The sequence below is a fragment of the Marmota flaviventris genome, chromosome 12, assembly GCF_047511675.1.
Source record: "Marmota flaviventris isolate mMarFla1 chromosome 12, mMarFla1.hap1, whole genome shotgun sequence".
Taxonomy (NCBI): domain Eukaryota; kingdom Metazoa; phylum Chordata; class Mammalia; order Rodentia; family Sciuridae; genus Marmota; species Marmota flaviventris.
The window spans coordinates 44,473,159-44,495,794 of record NC_092509.1 but is presented as its reverse complement, the minus strand read 5'-3'; the positions used below and the strand labels follow the sequence as shown (position 1 = coordinate 44,495,794).

Below are 22,636 nucleotides of genomic sequence, written 5' to 3'. Positions count from 1 at the left end.
CCTCTTTGCTATCTCTATTGCCCTGGTCAGTCACTGAATTACTAAGTTAGAATCTTAGACAGTCAGATTTTTCATTTAATAGATCCAGCCTGAGATCCAGAAAAGTTGAATGGCTTGCCATGATCACAAAGAAAATCAGAACCAAAGTTAGAATAAAGGTCTTCCCACCACTGTAATCATGGCTTTTCAAAATATCACAACCAAAAGGAATCTGTTGCCAAAAACCTCACTCCAACCTGGCAAACCTGGAGAGGCTTGTTCTTTGCTTTGCCTCACTCCCTACATCTTGGTAGTTTAGCTACATAATTACTGTTAGAATTTTCTGAGAAAGAAAAGACTTCCATCTCTAAAAATAACTTAGCAACAACATTGTTTTTTTTAAAGATATTACCCCTAGCAACTGCTAGGGGTAATATTTCCCATTCCTCAATGTTTCCCAAAAAAGCCTGCATGGCCACTAAGACCCTGTTCTCCCAAATGTTCCTCAAATAAGTTCTGAAAAAACTGGAAAAGTCCAACTAGAGCACCTTTAATATAAAGAGAGAATGAAGCTGATACCCACTTGTAGAGGTCTATATCAGAGACTCAAAGCAGCAGGAAGATAACTTCTATCTTGAATAATATTAAGAATCTAAATGTCAGACCCTGTAACCTGATAGAGCAATTGATAGGGATATCTTAGAAAACAAGCTTACAAATTGACTAAATTAAACCGGCAATGTTTCCCATAAAATCCACTACAATAAAATCCATTAATACAATAATCCCAAATGTATTCTAGGTCTTATACTTCGATATAGAAATTATCAAATGCAAAATTTGATATTTTAATTTTAAATCTGACTTTTTCTACTTCTTTCTCCTGGTCTAATGGGCAAAGAAATGGCCTGAAAGTAGGTAATAAGGAAAAGAAAATAGTTATCTTTTGAAGATAAATGGGAATAGATCAAGAAAATAATGAGGAATACTAAAAAGAGTACATTTTTAATGACTTTCTAAAGGCTCATTTTGATATATAACTGGAAAAGTGGCAATTTATTTAAAGTTGTGACAATCTTAGGGTTTTCCTAATCTTTATGCCCATATAAATGCTAATGAAAAATATTACAAATTATTTAAGTAGCAATTTAGTAATAATCTAAGATAAAGCCTCAGATAATATTAATGAAAACTGAGAAGCAGATAAGTAAAACTTAAATATGCCCATTAGACCAGGAACATCAAGATACTATCTGATTCTTGATCTAAAATGAATTTAAGTATTATACAGACTTTTAAAAAGTTTAAAGTTTAAAAAAAATATAAATAATTCCTAGGAGATTTCAAAGCAGGTTACATTTCAAAACTCAAAACTAAATTAAACAAAGACAAAACTTTATATCAAACAGCAAAAAACTCAAAATACAACACAAACAAGGAAGGACTTAAAACAAGATCAATGAAATAAAACCAATGGAATCAATTTTGACAAAAAAAAACCCCACACATTAAATAGCTGTTAAAAGACAAAGGTTCTCAGAAGGTTATAAAAATGAAATTCAACTATCCTACACTTTTAGGAAACACATGTAAAAGAAATGAAATCACAAATATAATCACAAGCACAAATAATTAATGGGAAATATAAACAAAGGTGGCAGTATCAATATCAACTTAAACAAAATCCAAAGCACAAGTTACAAATCAGGAAGAAAGTTATCTCATTCAGATAAAAGGTATGATTCTCAATTGAGATACTGGCAATAAATTACAGTAAAATACACATTAAACTAAAAGCTGACAAATATAAAAAAATTAATGAAAGAAATCACTGATAAATAATTTTAAACCCTTGCTCAGACAAAAAATAATTATAGAAAAGTTGAGCAACAGGGCTGGGGTTGTGGCTCAGTGGTAGAACACTCGCCTAGCATGTGCAAGGCCCTGGGTTCGATCCTCAGCACCACATAAAAATAAGTAAACAAAATTAAGGTATTGTGTACAACTAAAAAATAAATATTTTTTTTTAAAAGAAAAGTTGAGCAACATATTTAGCTTCTTGAAATACAACTTTAAAACAAAACAAATTTGCAGGTAAATAGATGGAGTTGGAGAATATAATGCTAAGTGAAGTTAGCCAATCTCAAAATACCAAATGCCGAATATAATGCTAAGTGAAGTTAGCCAATCTCAAAATACCAAATGCCGAATGTCTTCTCTGATATAAGGAGGCTGATTCATAGTGGGGATGGGAGGGGGGAGCATGGGAGGATTAGATGAACTCCAGATAGGCTAGAGGAGTGGGAGGGGAAGGGAAGGGGTATGAGGGTAGAAAAGATGGTGGGAATGAAATGAACATCATTACTCTAAGTACTTGTATGAAGACACGAATGGTGTGAATATACTTTGTATACAACCAGAGATATGAAACATTGTGCTCTATAAGTGTAATGTGAATTGTAATACATTCTGCTGTTATATAACAAATTAGAATAAAAAATAAAACAAGCAAAAAATCTGTATAACTTCACCAAAACTGATCATAAAATATCCCATAAAGACAACCATAAAATTATGAGAAAATTAATAAAATTTCAAAAGTTTAATTGTAACTTCATAATCTGGGAAATAGCCTATGGCATCAAGAAGAAACTCTTGGTATACAATCACATTCTATTTTAAAAATTATTTTAACAACAATATATATTTTTTGTATACAGAGAAAGACTTTAAAAATTTAAATGCTTTCCATTTTTGTATTAATGTAGAAACTTTCTGCCACACAAGGAGAATAAAAAGAACAATAGCTCATGTAAGACAGGTATTTTTCCTTTTTGTGTAACAACAAAGGGTGCCAGGGAAAGGTATGCATCACAAGATCACTTAAGAATCCACCGCTGGCTCTTCCATCCTCCATATGATTTCCAGCTCCATATCTAAGATGGCTGTTATAACTGGTATAACATCCCAGCCAGTAGGGGGAAAAAAAAAAAAAAAAAAAAGAAGGCAGGTATGTGTTTAAGGAGGTGACCCTACTCACATTATCATTCACTTCTTATTTGTCACACATCCACCCCTGCTCCAAGAGAAGCTGAAAAGCATAGGATCTAGATGGGTAGCTACACAATATGCTAAATCTAGGGATTCTGTTTCTAAAAGAAAGAATAAATTCTAAGGAACACTGTTGCCCTTTCCACACATGCTTTCAAGCTAAAAAAAAAATAAAATTCAACTTATTAATCAGGAAAATTACAATAAAACCAAGAACAGATTATTTGCAATGTTAGCTAGATGTTTCTCAGTGCCAATGGTACTAAAATATATCAATCTAAGAAAATAGAAAAGAACACCAATACATTCTGAAGATGCCTGGGTCCTATTCCAATACACTGGCTAGAAGGTATGTGGAAATTTATCGACTTTCTCCATATTTAAGGATATTTAATTCAATGTATCGTTTATATTCACACTGATCCATCCAAATGATTTTTTCAGGTCAACTAAGTTTCAGTCCTTACAAAATGTCTTCTAACATTAGACAGAAGTTAATCTTTTGCTAGCAAAATAACTTTTGAAATTTGAGAACCAGGAATTTTTTTTAAACAATGTTACTAGGGCATAATTCACAAATAGTAATGCATAAGCGCACCCACACACACAAACGCTAAGTATACTTTTCAATGGCTTTAGACAAATTTATACACTCATATTATCACTGCCATAATAAAGATACAGAACTTACATATCATCCCAAACAGTTCCTTACACTGCATACAGGTTCATCACAACCCACCCTAAGCTGTAGGCAACCTGTCTATATTTGTCACCATAGATTAAATGTCTTTTCCAGAATTTCGGATGTACTAATCTGTGCAGTAAATGGAATCACAGAGTTTGTATTCTTTTGTGTCTGGTCTATTAGCATCATGTATCTGAATACATACATATTATTTGTGCATGTCAGTACTTTACCCCCTTTTCTATTGAATAGTATTCCACCACATGAACATACCACAATGTTTTTTCAGTTATTACTTGATGGATATCGGTTTCCAGTTTGAGGCTCTTAAATAAAGCTGCTACAGGCTGAGCATCCCTAAACCAAAATTCTAAAATGTGAAATGCTCCAAAATTCAAAATGTGTTGAATGCCAATATAATGTGCAAAAAGTCTTAGATTTTGGAGCATTTCAGATTCTGGATTTTTAGATTAGTGATGCTCAACTGGTAAAGACTATGAAAATATATCAACTTAAAAAATCTGAAATACTTCTGGTCCCAAGTATTTCTGATAAGCAATAATCTACTTATATAAGCATTCATGTACAAGTCTATATGTGAACATATCTTTTAATTTTTGTTAGGTAAATATTTAAGAGAATTGTTGGGTCTTATGCTAATATAAGAAACTACTGTTTTCCAAAAAGGTTTCAACATTTTACATTCCCATTGGCAATATGTGAAAGTTCTGATTGGACCACATCTCAGCCACTGGTACTGCTTGTTTTAAATTTTTAATTTTAGCTATTCTAGCGAGTATATAACATTATCTTATTATTTTACTGATTTGTATTTTGCTGAAAATCAAATGATGTTAAACACCTTTTCCGGTACTATACTAGCTATTTATAATCCTTTTCTGCCTATTCTTTAAATAAGATTGCCTCATTAATGAGCTATAAGAGTTCTTTATGTGTTCTGGTCACAGAGCATTTGTCAAGTACATGTATTGTGAAATGCAAAGAATTGCCTTTATAATGTATTTTTATATCTTTATTTTTATTTATTTATTTTTATGTAGTACTGAGGATCAAACCCAGTGCCTCACACATGTGACACAAGTGCTCTACCACTGAACTACAACCCCAGTCTGACTTTACATTTTTTTTTAAATCCATTGAAGAATATGTTTTGAATTTTGATGGAGTCACATCTATCAACTTTTAATCTTTTATGGCTCATGCATTTTTATCTTTAGAAATCTTTACCTACTCCAAGTTTTTGAATATTTTCTTCTGTGATTTCTTCTTCAAGTTTTACAGTTTTAATCTTTTCTATTTAGGTCCATGATTTCTTTCAAGTTATTTCTGTGTACAGAAGTAAGGACTATGTTAACCTTTCCACATGGCTATCCAGGCATTCCAGTACCATTTACTGAAAAGACTACCTTTTCCTCATTGAATTTCCTTGGCATGACTTTTGAAAAATCAATGGACTATAGATGCCTGGATTTGTTTCTAGAATCTCTATTCCATTGGTCTATGTCTATCCTTAGGCCAATACTGCCTTGATCACTATAGTTTCAAAGAAAATCTTCAATTAGGTAGTGAATGTTCTGTAACACTATAATTTTTATTTTTGCTTACTCCTCTAGAGTCTTTTTATGTCCATATAAATTATAATTCAATTTCCAATTGTTCATTGGTAGGGAGTACATGTACACCTAATTTTGTAAATATACTTTGTGTCCTGCAATCTTTGTTAAATTCTAATATAAATTCTAGTTTGCTTCTGGAGATTTCTTAGCATTTTCTTTGTACAAGAAATGTCATTTGCAAATAAAGAACATTTTACTTACTCCTTATCAATATATATGGCCACCTGCTTCTAACCCTAACCCTAACCCTAACCTAATGCCTCACTAAACTAGTCTGGGCCTCCATTTCAAAAACAGAAGAATGCAGGTAGAGTGGGCCTACTTGGATTTTTCCTCACCTTAAGGAATTGAATTAAATGGCCATTAAATGAAATTTTGACTAGAAATTTGGTGTATATCTCTTTCTTGAGAAAGTTCCACTCTATGTCTAGTCTCCTGATAGTTTTTATCATAAGTGACCAAAGAATTTAATGATTTTTCTATAACTATTGACAGGATCATATATTTTTTTCCTTTTATCTGTTAAAATAATAAATTATGTTGGTGATTTTCAATGTTAAAACAACCCTGCATTCCTGTAATAAACCCACTTTCTATATATTAATGGATTTGACTTCCTACCAGTTTATTCCTACCATCTCAGTGGATCGGGAGGCTGAGGCAGGAGGATCACGAGTTCAAAGCCAGCTTCAGTAAAAGCGAGGTGCTAAGCAACTCAGTGAAACCCTGTCTCTAATAAAATACAAAACAGGGCTGGTCAAGTGCCCCTGAGTTTAATCCCTGGTACAAAAAAAAAAAAAATCTGAACTTATGAACATAATTGTATGTAGGTTAAAACCTCTTTCATTTCATCCCTGCTTATATGTGTACCAAGTACCTGAATGACAGAGAGATTTTTAAGACATTAAAACATTTCAAGAATTTCTTCTTGTTCTTCATTTATTGCTTCATTACTGGTTTTAAGAGATGGGTGCATATTTTAGCCTTTTGCTATGGTCAAGTGAAAAAATTAAACTCAATTTGCATTGGGGCAAGAGATCAAGAACCATGAAAGTGCAATGCTCATACTATCTTTATAATCTCTCTCTCCTCCTAGTAGGATCCTGGCTCAAGTCAAGACAAGAATATCAATAGAGGAGATAATCCAAACTACATGTGTTGAGTCAGAATAACAATTCTGTTTGGGTGAAGTCAAGATAATTATTAGGAAAAAAGCAGAGTTGAATCTAAAGGACAGAGAGAGAGCGCTATAATGGAAAAGGGGCAGGAAACCCAGAGAAGATATAGAATCCGGAAGAGATTCAAATAAATTAAGGAATTCAGGCCTTTCTTGGAGAGTCAGAAACAGTATATTCATCAGAACTCTATTTTCATTCATCAGAACTCTATTGGTATGCCAAAACACACCTTGGGGCCAGGTGTGGAGAGGCCCAGATGCTAAAGGAAGTTGTGCCAGGCCAGAGATAGTTTTTAAACATTATTCTATCACCGAGGTGCTAGCTTCCAGAATTGATCAAATATTAAATACTTTAAGGCCCTGAAAATCATTCTTTCCTGTATTATTAATTCCAAGTACTTCAATTCAGCAGTTATAAGAAATCTGAATTTGCATATCAGGCCATTACCTTACTCAGGTCTAACTAAAAATGCTTGCAACTTAATGTTCTCCATTACTTAAGTCATATTTTTCCCTCTTTGAAGAAAAGGGAAGAGACTGCCTAACCCTCAAATAAAATCCTCAAAACACAGTCGCTACTTCTCAAGGAGTTTCTAGAATAAGGGTAGAGATGAGGTGCATTTTCCACTTTTAGCAAACTATAACCAAACGCTGTTTCCAAATAGCATGTTCTTTTATTCTTAGATTTGGCAAATTTTGTTTAGCAACTAAAATCTAATAAGAATTTATGTATGCTTATTTACTTAGACAAAAGGTCAATCAAAATAGTGAAAAAGTCTCAAAGAAAAATTTTTGGAAGAGCATTTGGCCAATCTGACAAGAAATCAACATTGAAAGCAACTATTCTTCCTTTCAACTACTGACAACTATAAGCTAAAAGTGATGTTTACTTGTGTGGAGAAAGTTTCCCAATACAAATATGAGAGAAAGAATCTGAGGACTGTGAGAAGAACTGCTTCTGGAAAAAAAAGAGGATTCTAAAAATTAATATAATCTCTGACTTGGGAAAATCTTAGAAATGAACTCTCCCCACTCTACTCAACACATATTTCCTCAACAACATCTCTGCAAGAGGGAGATCAGCCTCCATTATATGCTGTAAGTGATGGAGAATTCACCTTTTGATAAAGTAGCTCAAGCTGTTTTCATGCAGATGTAGCTGTTGCCAAGTTACTCATTATAGTGCTACTTATACTGAGTCTAAATCCCTGTAACTCTTTCCCTTTGTTTCCAGCTATGTCTTTCTATAACCTTAATTTTTTAAAATTTTTGTTTAGCTGTTGATGGACCTTTATTTAATTAACTTATTTATATGCGATGTTGAGCACCAAACCAAGTGCCTAACACATGTTAGGCAAGTGCTCTACCACTGAGCCACAACTCCAGCCCCTCTTTCTATAACTTTAAAACTCTACTCCCTGTTATACTTGAAAGCAATTCAAATGACAGAAACTATAAAATTTCTAGTGAGACGTCTACTACTACATTGCTAGACAATTCTAAATGTGAGCTCTTCTCTCTTATCTCCACTAGCCAGGCGTAGTGGCACATGCCTATAATCCCAGCAGCTCGGGAGGCTGAGGCAGGAGGATTGTGAGTTCAAAGCCAGCCTCAACAACTTAGCAAGGCCCTAAGCACTAAGTAAAAACCCTATTTCTAAAGAAAATATGTAAAAGGGATGGGGATGTGGCTCAGTGGTTAAGGGCCCTGGGTTCAATCCCCAGTATCCAAAAAAAAAAAAAAAAGTTTATCACCATTGGTACCAAGTTACAGGCTAAGCTAACTAGAGAGAGGGTTTAGCATAGAGAAGGAGGTGAAATGAGTCGATTATAAATAGATTTGGAGTATCGAAGGAGTTGCAAGGAGGCAAGTATGGGTAAGGCAGAGTAAGCGAAACAGAATTTGGAGAAACATTAGACTTGGGGTTTTATCTTGAGTCTGGTGAGTAGCCACTGAGGTGATCTGAAAAGGGGACTGACAAAACTGTTTAACAAACCAACTCAATTTCTAACTCCTGACCAACTGACTGAGTCTGAAAAGCTGAATTTCACCTGTCATATGCACAAGGACTCCATCTCTGGCAACTGTCCTAGTTTCTGAATCCAAGTTCCCATGCCAACTAAGAACTTCATTACCTAACTGACCAAATGCATGTTGTGAGCATGTTCCCCAGAGCTGCCAAAAATTCCTGGCATATGATCAAAGAAGCCCACAATAAGTGAGTGTTCTGTAATTTATCAGGTTAACAGGTTAATTAGGTAATAGAAAACAGCTGGCATGTTAGGGTTCTGCCATATCAAGGGTAGAACAAGAAACAGGAGAACTTATTATGCAGGCTGGTCTCTCCAGAGAATCTGTTCTAGGTCACCCAGTATTATCTAGTACTCTTTCCCAGAAAAAGTAGAAGTAATCTGAAGTTTACTATATGTTCATGAAAATGTGTCAGCATTTCCTGGAAGCTGCTAAAAACGTGAACCAAGTTGCGGGTACTACAAACAAAGGGATCTTGTTCTTTTTGCCCCATAGTCTCAGGGATAGCATACAGATACCTGTTACTCTCCCAGCCTCATTTATAAAGGGAATTCCAATCTACCTCTCAGGTTTAGTGAAGATTAAATAACAGTAAAAAGCCTTGTTTGTAATTGCACAATATATAATAGCTATTCTCTTTTATTCTCACTTTTATGACCACAAAATAACAACCAGCTAAATGTTAAGCATGTCCTTAAAAACAGCACTTTTAATGCTCTTATAGTACAGAATAATAAAAGTTTCATTTGATTTCATTTTGTTTTGAGTGACATATTATATGATCAACAGATTTCAAACTTGGTCTGAAAAAAAATTATCCTTTTTTCCTTCCCTATGAAAGTTGGAACAATAATGCTATACAACAAAAAAGTAGAGTTGTAAATTCTATTAACATAAGATTAATAATACCAATTCTGAATAAAGATTATTAAACAAAACAGAAATCTCCAAGCCTGTAAGAATCATTCAGGCCTGGGTCTATTGTTTTAAATGTCTATATCCTTAATTGTAATATATTTCTATTTCCCTTTATGAATTTTAACTAAAATTACTGAAGTTGGCAACAGAAGCAGGAAACCATTCATAAGACTAGCATGGTTATTTTATTAATGAGAAGTTACATAACAGTTTCAGTGAACTACAGAGTTTCATTCTATGATCTTTTAATATTTATAGAAATTTAAGAGTTTTCATGATAAAGTCCATTTTGGAAACAGAATTTCTATTATCTGGCAGCAATCGATTCTAAATTATTTTAGCTCAATTACAGAAAGGCTATTTAAGTTATGCTCATCTTTATTCATACTCATTAACAATAGGTCAACTATGTCTAGAACTTGACCTAGAAGCTCAAGTAGGTACAACTGAACAAAACTATACTTAACAAGGTCTTAATTCCAAACCACTGAGTCACATCATTGACATTTTGTCTCTAGTACACTAACAAAGAGAGGGGTGGGCAGCATACTGAGAACCATTTAAAGGGCCTGCTTGTATTAAAAGAAAATGCTACAGAAAATGATCAAAGAATACACAAATGTCTTAAAGGAATCAAAGAGAATGCCTATAACTAAGTACTAGGACAAGTTCATGAACAGCATGCCAATGTTCAAAAAATGAAATTCCACAATTCCTATGATTACATTTTCCCCCCATCTCTATTTCACCGAGTCTGTATTTTTAAAGGTAATGAATAATTTTGATTTTTTTTCAAACCATTACACAGAAAATCTATTTCCAAATTATAATTCTCAAATCAACAAACTTTGGCTTTTTTGCCTTAAGCTTATTTTGGAATAAGTTTAGACTTACAAAATAGATTCACAAACACACTACAGAGTTTCTGTACACCCTTCACCCACTTTCCCCTAAAGTTAACAACTTGGCAACATTTGTTAAAACTAAGAAATTAAAACTGATTTGTTATTTTGAACTAAACTAGATTTTATCTATTTTCCCATTAACACTTTTTTTCAGTTTCTAGATGCATCTCAAGGAACTTTGCACTTAATGATTTTTTTTTTTACTGCAGTAACTTTTGGTACACTTCAATGTCTTATTAATGCTATTCTTATTATGGTTATTATAAAAAATAAACTGAAATTCCCTGGAAAATATGATTGATCATTAGGTATTAGAGAAAATTTACATGAAGAATCATGTAAACATGATACTTCTTCTAATGTATTAAGAGAAAAAGAAGTAAATCACTTAGAGATGGCCCATCTCCTTTGCCACGAACCTATGAGATCAAATGACTTAATGTTTCAGAAATAGCTCTTCAAAAGAGCCTTGTCACTTACCTATCTCCCAAGGCTCTTATAGTCATAGAGTAAATCTTTTCAATTAATTTTGTAATAGAATATAAAGTAGTATTATAATCATATATTCAGATAATCCAGTTTTATCAAATATATATAAAAATTACTTTCTTTTAATTTTCAACTTTCATTTTTAATTACTGTGTATTTGTATTAAGATAACAAAAAACTAATTTCAAGGAAAATAAATGCATGTTTTATTATTATTATTATCTTTACTTTAAAAGTGAAAGCACATAAAATTTAATAAAAGTTTTAAGATGATTAGAAAATGTTCCAGAAATAAAAGAAATGACACAATGAATAAAACTGACTAAGAGTGCTTCACATTCTTTTCTAAGTGCATAATGCTGTGGAAATTACTAAACAGACATAAACAAGTGAATCATATTAAGGGCATATCCTTTTTGATGGGAAAACAGTAATCAAGAATTTGGTGTTAGGAGATTTTTGAAAGGTAAAGTGTCCATGTGTGTCAGTTTCACCGAGACAATCCTAATTTATGCCACCATCTCAGCGCCCCAACCAAATTATCATATGTCCTAGATTTTTCATTTTCCAACAAATTTTTTCATGATACCACTGAAATAAACTGGGACACATTTGTAATTTTCACTTAGGCTCTGGCATGAGCTCAGACTCATGTATGAGATGCATAGGCAGTGAAGCCATTTATCAATTTAACATGTAGCTAAATCTGAAAGACACTTAGCAGTAACTTACCTCTTATAAGTATCATAACTGACACCTGACTCTCAAAGAGAGTACCCAAAATACCCAATGCTGCTGCCTCAGCTTATGACTTGCCCAAACACAATGAAATAAAAGCAGGCAGAGAAAGTGTTTTATATTTTACTCTATAAAGCATGACTTTTCATCTAGATCAAATGACTTTTTAAGAAATCTCAGTTCTAATTCAAAATTGTTTTACGCAGTCAAGGTAAAGTGATACATGTTAACTTTCTTGGCTTCATTAATAGAAGACGTTCAATTTAATGATTTCAGCTTTCTATCAGTGTCAAATGAAAAATCAATTAATTCCAATAATGGCTTGATTGCCCCATGTAATTTGTGAAATCAAAGTAAAGCTTTTGGATGTTCATCCTGTAGAACATGAAACACCTGATATTGCTGTAATTGCTATTTCAATTCAGTTTAAAAGTTCAACAATAAAGACAAAATTACAGTTGGTTCTCATTCAGAATAGTTAAGTTTTATAATTTTACCATGAACACTTAATTAGTGAATACCAAACTACTGTTCCTAAGAGATACAAAGTTAGGCTGATCCACTTGGCAAAATCAATAGTACTGATGATTTTCAATCACTTTCTAAATCTGGTTTCATTTTGTTCAAACTCAGTTGGAAATAGCTATGGATTAAAAATGTGTGTCCCTGCTGCAAAACACTTACGTTTAAGTCCTAATACCTAATGTGATAGTATTTCCAGGTATGGCATCTGAGAGGTGATTAAAGTTAGATTAGGTTATGTAATTGGGACCCTCATGATAATATTAAGGCCTTTATAAAATAATGAGACAAGATCTTTCTCTGTCTCTCCCTTCCTCCCTCTTGCTCAGTGCACACACAAAGGAAGGGTCATATAAGGACGTAAGATCAAACCAGTTCTGCAACCAGGAAGCAGGCCCTTGTCAAACAATGAATCTGCCAGCACCTTGGTCTTAGACTTCGCAGCCTCAAGAACTATGAGAAATAAATGCTTGTTATTTAAGTCACTCAATTTATGGTATTTTATAACAGCAGCCAAAATAATAAAAAAAATCTTTTAATTCAATATGTAATATTTAAAGAGAACTTATTTATAATGCATGGCAAAATGAAATAAACCTAAGAATGAATCCCTAAAAATTAACAGCACGTAAATTTGATAAATTTTTTCAAGACCTATAAAATAGATACAATTTATGTAACAAGCTTTGTCTTCTAAAAATTTTGTCTTCTAAATAGAGCAATATCTGTTAAATAATATGGGCTGGAATATTTACATGTTAAACTATTTCAAAACTTCAAAATTTTAGAATAATCTCAATTTAGTAGAATTTGCTTTGAAATTGACAGGTACCTTAGTATTTATGATTTGAGATCCTATTCTAAAATTTTTAAATCATAATTCACAGAGAATAGCAGCGGTTTAAAAGAAATCAACAGAATTTTTCATATTTTTCATTGTTTTTAAATTTAGTAATTTGCCAAGTGCGGTAGCACACACCTATAACCCCAGCAGCTCGGGAGGCTGAGATAGGAGGATCATGAGTTCAAAGCCAGCCTCTGCAAAAGTGAGGCACCAAGCAACTCACTGAGACCCCCATCTCTAAATCAAATACAAAATCGGGCTGAGAATGTAGCTCAGTGGTCAAGTGCCCCTAAGTTCAATACTGGGTATCCCCCTCCTCCCCCAAAAAAACTAGCAACCATTAAATGCAACTTTGATAAAAACCACAATTTTCTGAGGCAATTAAAAATAATACAGCTAATTTTTAAAATTCATTTTTCAGAAATATGTAAATACCCAATTTATGACTAAGATACAAAATAATATATATTACATTTACTGTTCTTTTTAATGTTGAGAAACTCAAAAGAACAGTTTTTGTTGTGCTTTAATGAACACAGATAAATGTTAATATTTTTAGAATAATTTTCCTAATAGGACTATTTTATAGGTTCACCAATGGAAAAAAAAAAAACAATGTAAATGAATAAAATCACATAACTATAAAATATTCTATGTACATAATTATATAGATTTATTTATAACTCCCTATTCTCAAAAAACAAATCTCAATTTGGACAACAAATTTACTGTTCAACCCAGGTGTGATGGTTAATTTTATGTGTCAACTTGGCTAACGTTATGGTGTCCAGCTGTGTAGTCTAACACTAATTTAGGCGTTGCATGAGAAGTCTGTGGATGTGATTAACATTTATACTCAACTGATTTTAAATAAAGCAGATTGCCCTCTATAAATGGTGGGTCTTATTAAATCAAAAGGAGGACTTATCAGAAAAGACTGATGTTTCCTAAGGAAACTTGGCCTCAAGACTATTAACATGCGAATCTTGCCTGAGTTTCTAGTCTGCTGGCCTGTCCTACAAATTTCAGACTTGTCAGCTCCCATAATCATGTGAACCAGTTCCTTAAAATACGTACACTCTCCCTCTCTCCCCCCTTGCTCTCACATCCATCCATCCATCCATCATTCCATCCATCTACCTTACTAGTTCAGGTTCTTTGAAGAACCCTGCTTGACTAATATAGTATAAAGGGAGACTACACATATGGAAGATCTCTACCAAAAGGAAGCTATTCCTGATAGGAGTAGACCGTGAGAGAAAGGGTTTCACTTTAGGAAGCATGCAATCAAATCATTAACATTACTTTAAAGCAAAAAAGAATCCCAGATTCTATGGCCACACCTTTCTATACCAGAATGATACCACACAAACCAACAACGCTGACCCGTACTTAGCTTCTGGAGAACAGGGATGTGTTTTACTCCTCTTTGTACCCTCCTTCCAGCAGGGAGTCAGTGAAGGTCCTCTAGAATATTGCTAAATAAAGGGTCAGAAAATATCTAGAGCCCCAAATACTAGTAAGATGGTTAGAGTATACACAAAAATATGTATTTTAATATTCTCAATAGTGTTAGTGTTGTCACTCAATATTATTACTATCCTATATTATGTCACCTGTATAATATGGAATAAAAATGGATGAATAATAATTGGATTTTCTAATTCTATAATCACTTATGTCCTTGAAAGCCTTTTAGTGCAGAGGAAAAGAGATACAAATGGAAGATCTGAGCACAGTATAGTCTCAACTCAAAATTGCAGTATCAATAAGAACCTGTGAAGTGTTTTTACCTTATCTTAAATATATGTACTGTTATGGTTAGATGTCCCCAAAAGCTCATGTGTGAGACAATGTAAGAAAGTTTAGAGGTAAAATGATTGTGTTATGATAGGTTTAACCTAATTAGTGTATTAATCCCCTGCTAGGGATTAACTTGGTGGTAATTGTAAGCAGATAGGGTGTGGCTGGAGGAGGTGGGTCACTAGAGGCATGCCTTTGGAGTTTATATTCTGTCCTTTCTAAGCAGAGCTCTCTCTCTCTGCCTCTCAGTGCAATTTTCTGAGTCACTTTCCTCCAACACACTTTTCCACCATGATGTCCTGCCTTGCCTCAGGCCCTGAGGAATGGAATTGGCAATCTATAGACTGAGACTTCTAGAACATACACACTCCTAAATAACCAATTTTTTAAATAAGAAATTTATAAAGGAAGTGGGAAAAATATGTTGCAAAAAAAATGAAAACCAAAACAACATACCAAAATTTATAGGATATAGCTAAATAAAACAGTGCATAGAGGGTAAATAACAGCTATTAAAAAAAAGAATGGTTTAAATTAATAACCTAATCTTCTATCTAAAGAAGAGGAAAACGTAGCAAAAGAACAAATTCACCCTAAGCAATCAGAAGGAAGAAAATGATAGAGTACAGTACAAACAAGTGAAATACAGAACAAAAAGACAAAAGTGAAAGAAAATCAATGAAAAAGTAAAGAAAATGAAAAAGGATTAGGCAATCAGATAGTCACTGAAAATGACAAAAAAAAGGAGGCTTTTTATTGGGAAGAGCAGAATCCAAATTGCAGGGAATTTAAGGGAAAAAACAGGAGGGGAAAAATGGAGATGGTATCTGTAGATTCTTCTTCCAATAAATTTGAATTAAGAAAGAGTGAGAAGAGAGAAACTGAAAATACAGGCAAGAAGAATGATTAACAGAGTAGGATCCTCCAAGAGATTGAAAGGGATTAAGAGCCCAGGCAAAAATAAATTGGCCTTGGGAGGAATTAAAGAGTAACAGAATCCTGATTGTGTTCCCTCTGGCAGGGGCCATGAATTTTGACTTGTCTTAACTAACCAGGACCTGTAGTCCCCTGAGATGCAATTGAGGCATATGAGATACAATTTTGGCTAGGGAAATCAAGTCTTCTAGAAGGCTTCTGAGAAAATCTACTTTACTCTTAAAAAAACATAAAAGAGATACCCTCTTTTCTTACAACTTTGATTATTTTGTTATGTAGGTAAAATTCTTAGAGCTCAAGCTGCCATCTGTAGACCAGGAAGGGAGAAGTCTGAGGACAAAAGGCAACTCATCCAGGATTGCTGTTGCATGAAACAACTATAAAACCAGATCTTCTAGATATATAAGATAATAAAATGTACTTATTACTTGGAAGTCATTTTCAGTTGAGTCTTTTGTTACTTGCAAGCTGAAAGCATTTTGATACAGAAAGATGCTTTTTCTGAGATGGATATGGATAAAATTAACTTTGCCAGTTGCAGACATGGAAAAGTAAGAGTTTCAGTTTCAGCTTACAGTTTCATTAAACAAAATAAAGCTCAAATAGACTTAATTAATAAAGGGCTTGCCTTACTGGCTTCTTCCTGCTTTAAAAATTCAACTATTTCTAGTGCTAACAATAGCTGGCGATGATGATGACAATGATGAGCCTATGGATAAGTATTTTTTAAAAGCTAGGCATTTTATACTTTGTTTACTTTTTGCATTCCAATTGACTTTAGTGACACTGCTTGCATGTCCATCTTTTGGTAGTACTAATTTTTTACTTTCTATTAATTACAATTATCATGTCAGTTTCATTTTTTTTAATACTTTCTTGGTATATAACACATACCATAATATGGTTTAGGGAGGGAATCCTTAACTTTTAAGAATCCTTTGAAAACCATTAGGGTACTACCTCCCTATGCTGATTTTCTTTTTTTATTTTTTTAAAGATATGCAAATTTAATAAATACTGGGAAATGTCTCTGGAGAGGACAATACCCAAGAAGAATTTCAATATAGTTTGGAGTTACACCAGGAGTCATGGGTCTAATAATGACATCTTACCTTAAAGTTTTCTGTTTGCTTTTGCTTTTTTATAAAAATAAAAGACATTTCAATATGATTAGTACAGTCCTTGAGAGTCATAGGTGCACTCATTCAATCATCCCAGGACCTTAACAAGTGGTCAAAACATTTTGTTTCTCTCTCGTTTTGCTTAAACTGTAAATGGCAGCAAAGAAATATCCTTCTACTTATCTAAAAATGAATTTGAAACTGCAGAGACTGGAAGAAGCCAAAAGTAAAATGCAAATCCAATTCAGATGACCAAGAAAATATAACTTACAGGAACAGGTATTTGTTCCTGTTATCCCTAGTTTTTCTAGAGTTTTGAACATAAAGGGATGCTGTACTTTGTTGAATGCTTTTTCCGCATCTATCAAGATGATCATATGGTTCTTATTTTTAAGTCTATTGATGTGGTGAATAACATTTATTGATTTCCGTATATTGAACCAGCATTGCATCCCAGGGATGAATCCTACTTGATCATGGTGCACAATTTTTTTGATATGTTTTTGTATCCGATTTGCCAGAATTTTATTGAGGATTTTTGCATCTAGGTTCATTAGAGATATTGGTCTGTAGTTTTCTTTCTTTGAAGTGTCTATGTCTGGTTAAGGTATCAGGGTGATGTTGGCCTCGTAGAATGAATTTGGAAGTTCTCCCTCTTTTTCAATTTCCTGAAGTAGCTTGAAAAGTATTGGTATTAGTTCCTCTTTAAAGGTTTTGTAAAACTCTGCTGTATACCCATCCGGTCCTGGGCTTTTCTTAGTTGGTAGTCTTTTGATGGTTTCTTCTATTTCCTCAATTGATATTGGTCTGTTTAGGTTGTCTATATCCTCCTGACTCAATCTGGGCAGATCATATGACTTAAGAAATTTATCGATGCCTTCACTATCTTCTAATTTATTGGAGTATAAGGATTCAAAATAATTTTTGATTATCTTCTGTATTTCTGAAGTGTCTGTTGTGATATTGCCTTTTTCATCCCGTATGCTAGTAATTTGAGTTCTCGCTCTTCTTCTCTTCGTTAGCATGGCTAAGGGTCTGTCGATTTTATTTATTTTTTCAAAGAACCAACTTTTAGTTTTGTCAATTTTTTCAATTGTTTCTTTTGTTTCGATTTCATTAATTTCAGCTCTGATTTTAATTATTTCTTGCCTTCTACTTCTTTTGCTGTTGTTTTGCTCTTCTTTTTCTAGGATTTTGAGATGAAGTATGAGATCATTTATTTGTTGGTTTTTTTCTTTTTTTAAGGAATGAACTCCAAGCAATGAATTTTCCTCTTAGAATTGCTTTCAATGTGTCCCATAGATTCCGATATGTTGTGTCTGTGTTTTCATTTATCTCTAAGAATTTTTTAATTTCCTCCTTGATGTCTTCTATAACCCATTGATCATTCAGTAACCTATTGTTCATTCTCCAAGTGATGCATGATTTTTCCTTCCTTCTTTTATCGTTGATTTTCAGTTTCATTCCATTATGATCAGATAAGATGCATGGTATTATCTCTACTCCTTTATATTGTCTAAGAGTTGCCCTGTGACACAATATATGATCTATTTTTGAAAAGGATCCATGTGCTGCTGAGAAAAAAGTGTAACTGCTTGATGTTGGGTGGTATATTCTATATAAGTCAATTAAGTCTAGGTTATTAATTGTGTTATTGAGTTCTATAGTTTCCTTATTCAACTTTTGTTTCGAAGATCTGTCCAGTGGCGAGAGAGGTGTGTTGAAGTCTCCCATGATTATTGTATGGTGGTCTATTAGACTCTTCAACTTGAGAAGAGTTTGTTTGATGAACATAGCTGCACCATTGTTTGGGGCATATATATTTATGATTGTTATGTCTTGTTGGTGTATGGTTCCCTTGAGCAGTATGTAGTGTCCCTCTTTATCCCTTTTGATTAACTTTGGCTTGAAATCTATTTTATTTGATATGAGTATGGACACTCCTGCTTGTTTCCGAAGTCCATATGAGTGATATAATTTTTCCCAACCTTTCACCTTCACCCTATGTATGTCTTTTCCTAACAAATGCGTCTCCTTTAGGCAGCATATTGTTGGGTCTTGTTTCGTGATCCATTCTACTAGCCTGTGTCTCTTAATTGGTGAGTTTAAGCCATTAACATTTAGGGTTATTATTGAGATATGGGTTGTTCTTCCAGCCATATTTGTTTATTTATGTTACTAAACATGGTTTGTTTTCCTCTTTGATTATTTCCCCCCCCCCTTTACTGACCTACCTCCCACTGTTGGTTTTCATTGTTATCTTCCATTTCCTCTTCCTGTAATGTTTTGCCAAGGATGTTTTGAAGAGATGGTTTTCTAGCTGCAAATTCTTTTAACTTTTGTTTATCGTGGAAGGTTTTAATTTCATCTTCCATCCTGAAGCTTAATTTCGCTGGATACACAATTCTTGTTGGAACCCATTTTCTTTCAGTGTTTGAAATATGTTATTCCAGGATCTTCTAGCTTTCAGAGTCTGTGTTGAAAGGTCAGCTGTTATCCTGATTGGCTTACCCCTAAATGTAATCTGCTTCCTTTCTCTTGTAGCTTTTAAAATTCTCTCCTTATTCTGTATGTTGGGCATCTTCATTATAATGTGTCTAGGTGTGGATCTCTTATGATTTTGCACATTTGGCATCCTGTAGGCTTCTAGGATTTGGGATTCTCTCTCATTCTTCAAGTCTGGGAAGTTTTCTCGTATTATTTCATTGAATAAATTGCTCATTCCTTTGGTTTGGAGCTCTATACCTTCCTGTATCCCAATGACTCTTAAGTTTGGTCTCTTTATGTTATCCCATATTTCTTGGATGTTCTGCTCATGGTTTCTTAAGAGTCTTGCTGAGCTGTCTATGTTCCTTTCAAGTTGAAATACTTTGTCTTCATTGTCTGATGTTCTATCTTCTAAGTGTTCTACTCTACTGGTAGTATTCTCAATTGAGTTTTTAAATTGGTTTATTGCTTCCTGAAATTCTAGGATTTCTGTTTGTTTGTTTTTTATAACCTCTATCTCCCTGTATAGTTGATCTTTTGCTTCTTGGATTTGTTTATGTAATTCATTGTCGAAGTGATCTTTCATTGTCTGATTTTGCTGTCTGATGTCTTCCTTGAGACTCCAGATCATCTGAAGTATGTATATCCTGAATTCTTTATCTGACATTCCATCTGCTGCAGATATTACCTCTTCTAACGTTGAGTTGACCTGCATTGCTTGTGGTCCTTTCTTTCCTTGTCTCTTCATACTGTTCGCGTTTCTTTCTGCTTGGTGAAACTGTTGTGCTATTGAATTTTCCCCCTATATATTTATATTGCTCTTGTATAGCTGCAAAGTCTCCCTTGCAGGGTCGGACGGCGGTCTGTCTACCTTGCAGGCGCGGGCGGCGGCTCTGTCTGCCCCTCCTCCAATTGGTGTGAGGTGTCTACCATGCCCGCGGACCCCTAGGCCTGTTCTGCCGGTCGGTCGCAGGTCTGCCTATCTTGCAGGCGCGGGCGGCGGCTCTGCTCTGCCCTTACTCCAATTGGGGTGACGTGTGTACCACGCCGGCAGGCCACCGGGCCTGATCCGCGGTTCGGTTGCAGGTCTGCCAACCTTGCAGGCGCAGGTGGCGGCTCTGCTCTGCCCCTACTCCAATTGGTGTGACTAGTCTACCACACCCGCGGACCCCTGGGCCTGTTCCGGGCGCGGGCGAAGGCTCTGCTCTGCTCCTACTCCAATTGGGGTGACGTGCCTACCACCCCGGCCGGCCGCTGGGCCTGTTCCACCGGTCGGTCGCAGATGTGCCTACCTTGCGGGCACGGGCAGCGGCTCTGCTCTGCCCCTACTCCAAATGGGGTGACGTGTCTGTCGCGCCGGCAGGCCACTGGGCCTGTTCCGCTGGTCGGTCGCAGGTCTGCCCACCTTTCGGGCACGGGTGGCGGCTCTGCTCTGCCCCTACGCCAATTGGGCTGACGTGTGTACCATGCCAGCAGGCCACTGGGCCTGATCCGCCGGTCTGTCGCAGGTCTGCCTACCTTGCAGGCGCGGGCGGCGGCTCTGCCCTGCCCCTCCTACCACACCCGCGGACCTCTGGGCCTGTTGTGCCGGTCGGTCGCAGGTCTGCCTACCTTGCGGGCGGGGGTGGTGGCTCTGCTCTGCCCCTACTCCAATTGGGGTGACCTGTGTACCACGCCGGCAGGCCGCTGGGCCTGATCCGCCGGTCTGTCACAGGTCTGCCTACCTTGCAGGCGCGGGCGGCGGGTCTGCACTGCCCCTCCTACCACGCCCGCGGACCTCTGGGCCTGTTCTGCAGGTTGGTCGCAGGTCTGCCCACCCTGCAGGCACGGGTGGCGGCTCCGCTCCGCCCCCACTCCAATTGAGGTCACGTGACCACCACACCGGCGGGCCGCTGGGCCTGATCCGGGCGCGGGCGAAGGCTCTGCTCTGCCCCTACTCCAGTTGGGGTGACGTGTGTACCACGCTGGCAGGCCGCTGGGCCTGCTCCGGGCGCGGGTGGCAGCCCCGCTCCTCCCCTCTGGCTCGACGACAAAGCGAGAGAGACTCGGGTGTCTGTGACTCACCCTCCCTACCAGGAGACCAACTGTTTCTGTCCCCTCTGGTATTGATGAAGTTCTCTCCTCCGCCACTTTCTGATGACATCAGATCTCTGCCATGTTGGTATCCCATGAGAATGGCAGCATTTCATTCCCTTTGCGGGGTGACCAAAGCAACGGGTGAGTCCTGACCGGCCCTCACAGGCCCCGTCTCAGTCCCGTTGCCACTGCCCACGAAGGCTCGGTTGGTATTTACCTCCACAGTACTCAGCAGGACCCGGACCGAGAAGCAGTTTCCGCGGGCTCCTTAGCCCTGGGCCAGAGCAGTTCCGGGAGCCAGAACTCAGCCGCTCTGTGCTCAGTGCATGCTCTGATAAGAGCAGGCTCTAAGAAGCAGTTTCCGCGGGTTATTTAGCACTGAGCCTGAGTAATTTGTCTGCAAGCCGCAGGCGAGTGGCAGCCTGAGATTACCTGTTCTACGGCTGAATGAGCTGGGATCAGTCAAAAACAGGGATGGTGACGTCAGCTCTCCAAGATGGTGGCCGCTGGCCTCCTCTGTGGTCTGACCGGTGTGGAGAACCGAATTGGACCGCTTCCTTCCCCCGTCTCAAACCCAGAATTCAGCACTGAGTACGGTGCTTGCACAGCTGGCAGAAGCCCGCAGAAACTGCAGCGCTGTATCCCTGCGTCACTATCTCCTCGTTTCCCAGCGCGCGCCGCCGACACTAGTCGCGGGGCGATTTGCCGGACAAGCAGCATGACCCTCCGTGCGGACAAATCTCTCGCGTTTGAGCCCCCGTAGCCGATCCTCGTGCAATGGAAATCCTTCCTCCAGGTTCCGGAGCACCCCACTTTTGCTGGAAATTCCTAACACGATAGCCTTTAGCCGTCCTGACTAGTCATTCTCCCGCACAGTGACGTGGCACACGGGGGCAATGCACTCCCCTCGCCGCCATCTTCTCCCTATCCTCTGCTGATTTTCATTGTTGGTTTTCGTTTCTTCTTCATGGAATATTTTTCCAAGGATGTTATGTAGTTCCAGTTTTCTAGCTATAAATTCTTTTTAACTTTTATTTATCATGGAAGGCTTTTATTTCCCCTTCAAATCTAACCCTTAATTTTGCTGGATACAAAATTCTTGGTTGGTACCCATTTTCTTTCAGAGCTTGATATATGTTGTTCCAGGATCTTCTAGATTTCAGGATCTCTGTTGAAAAATCTGCCGATATCCTAATTGGTTTTCCCCTATATATAATCTGATGCCTTTCTCTCA

General features: G+C 36.5%; 1 protein-coding gene across 16 annotated transcripts in view; it reads right to left on the bottom strand.

The window, feature by feature from the left end:
• Window positions 1-22,636, bottom strand: part of Znf438 (zinc finger protein 438) — a 194,530-nt gene that overhangs the window by 143,990 nt on the left and 27,904 nt on the right. The window contains exon 1 of one of the 16 annotated variants that reach the window (XM_071599916.1): window positions 10,867-10,916. The exons of the other annotated variants lie outside the window; for them this stretch is intronic. The gene's annotated coding sequence lies outside the window, so the exon portion shown is untranslated. Of the gene's footprint in view, window positions 1-10,866; window positions 10,917-22,636 lie in introns of those variants that run through there. 16 annotated transcript variants of the gene reach the window in all.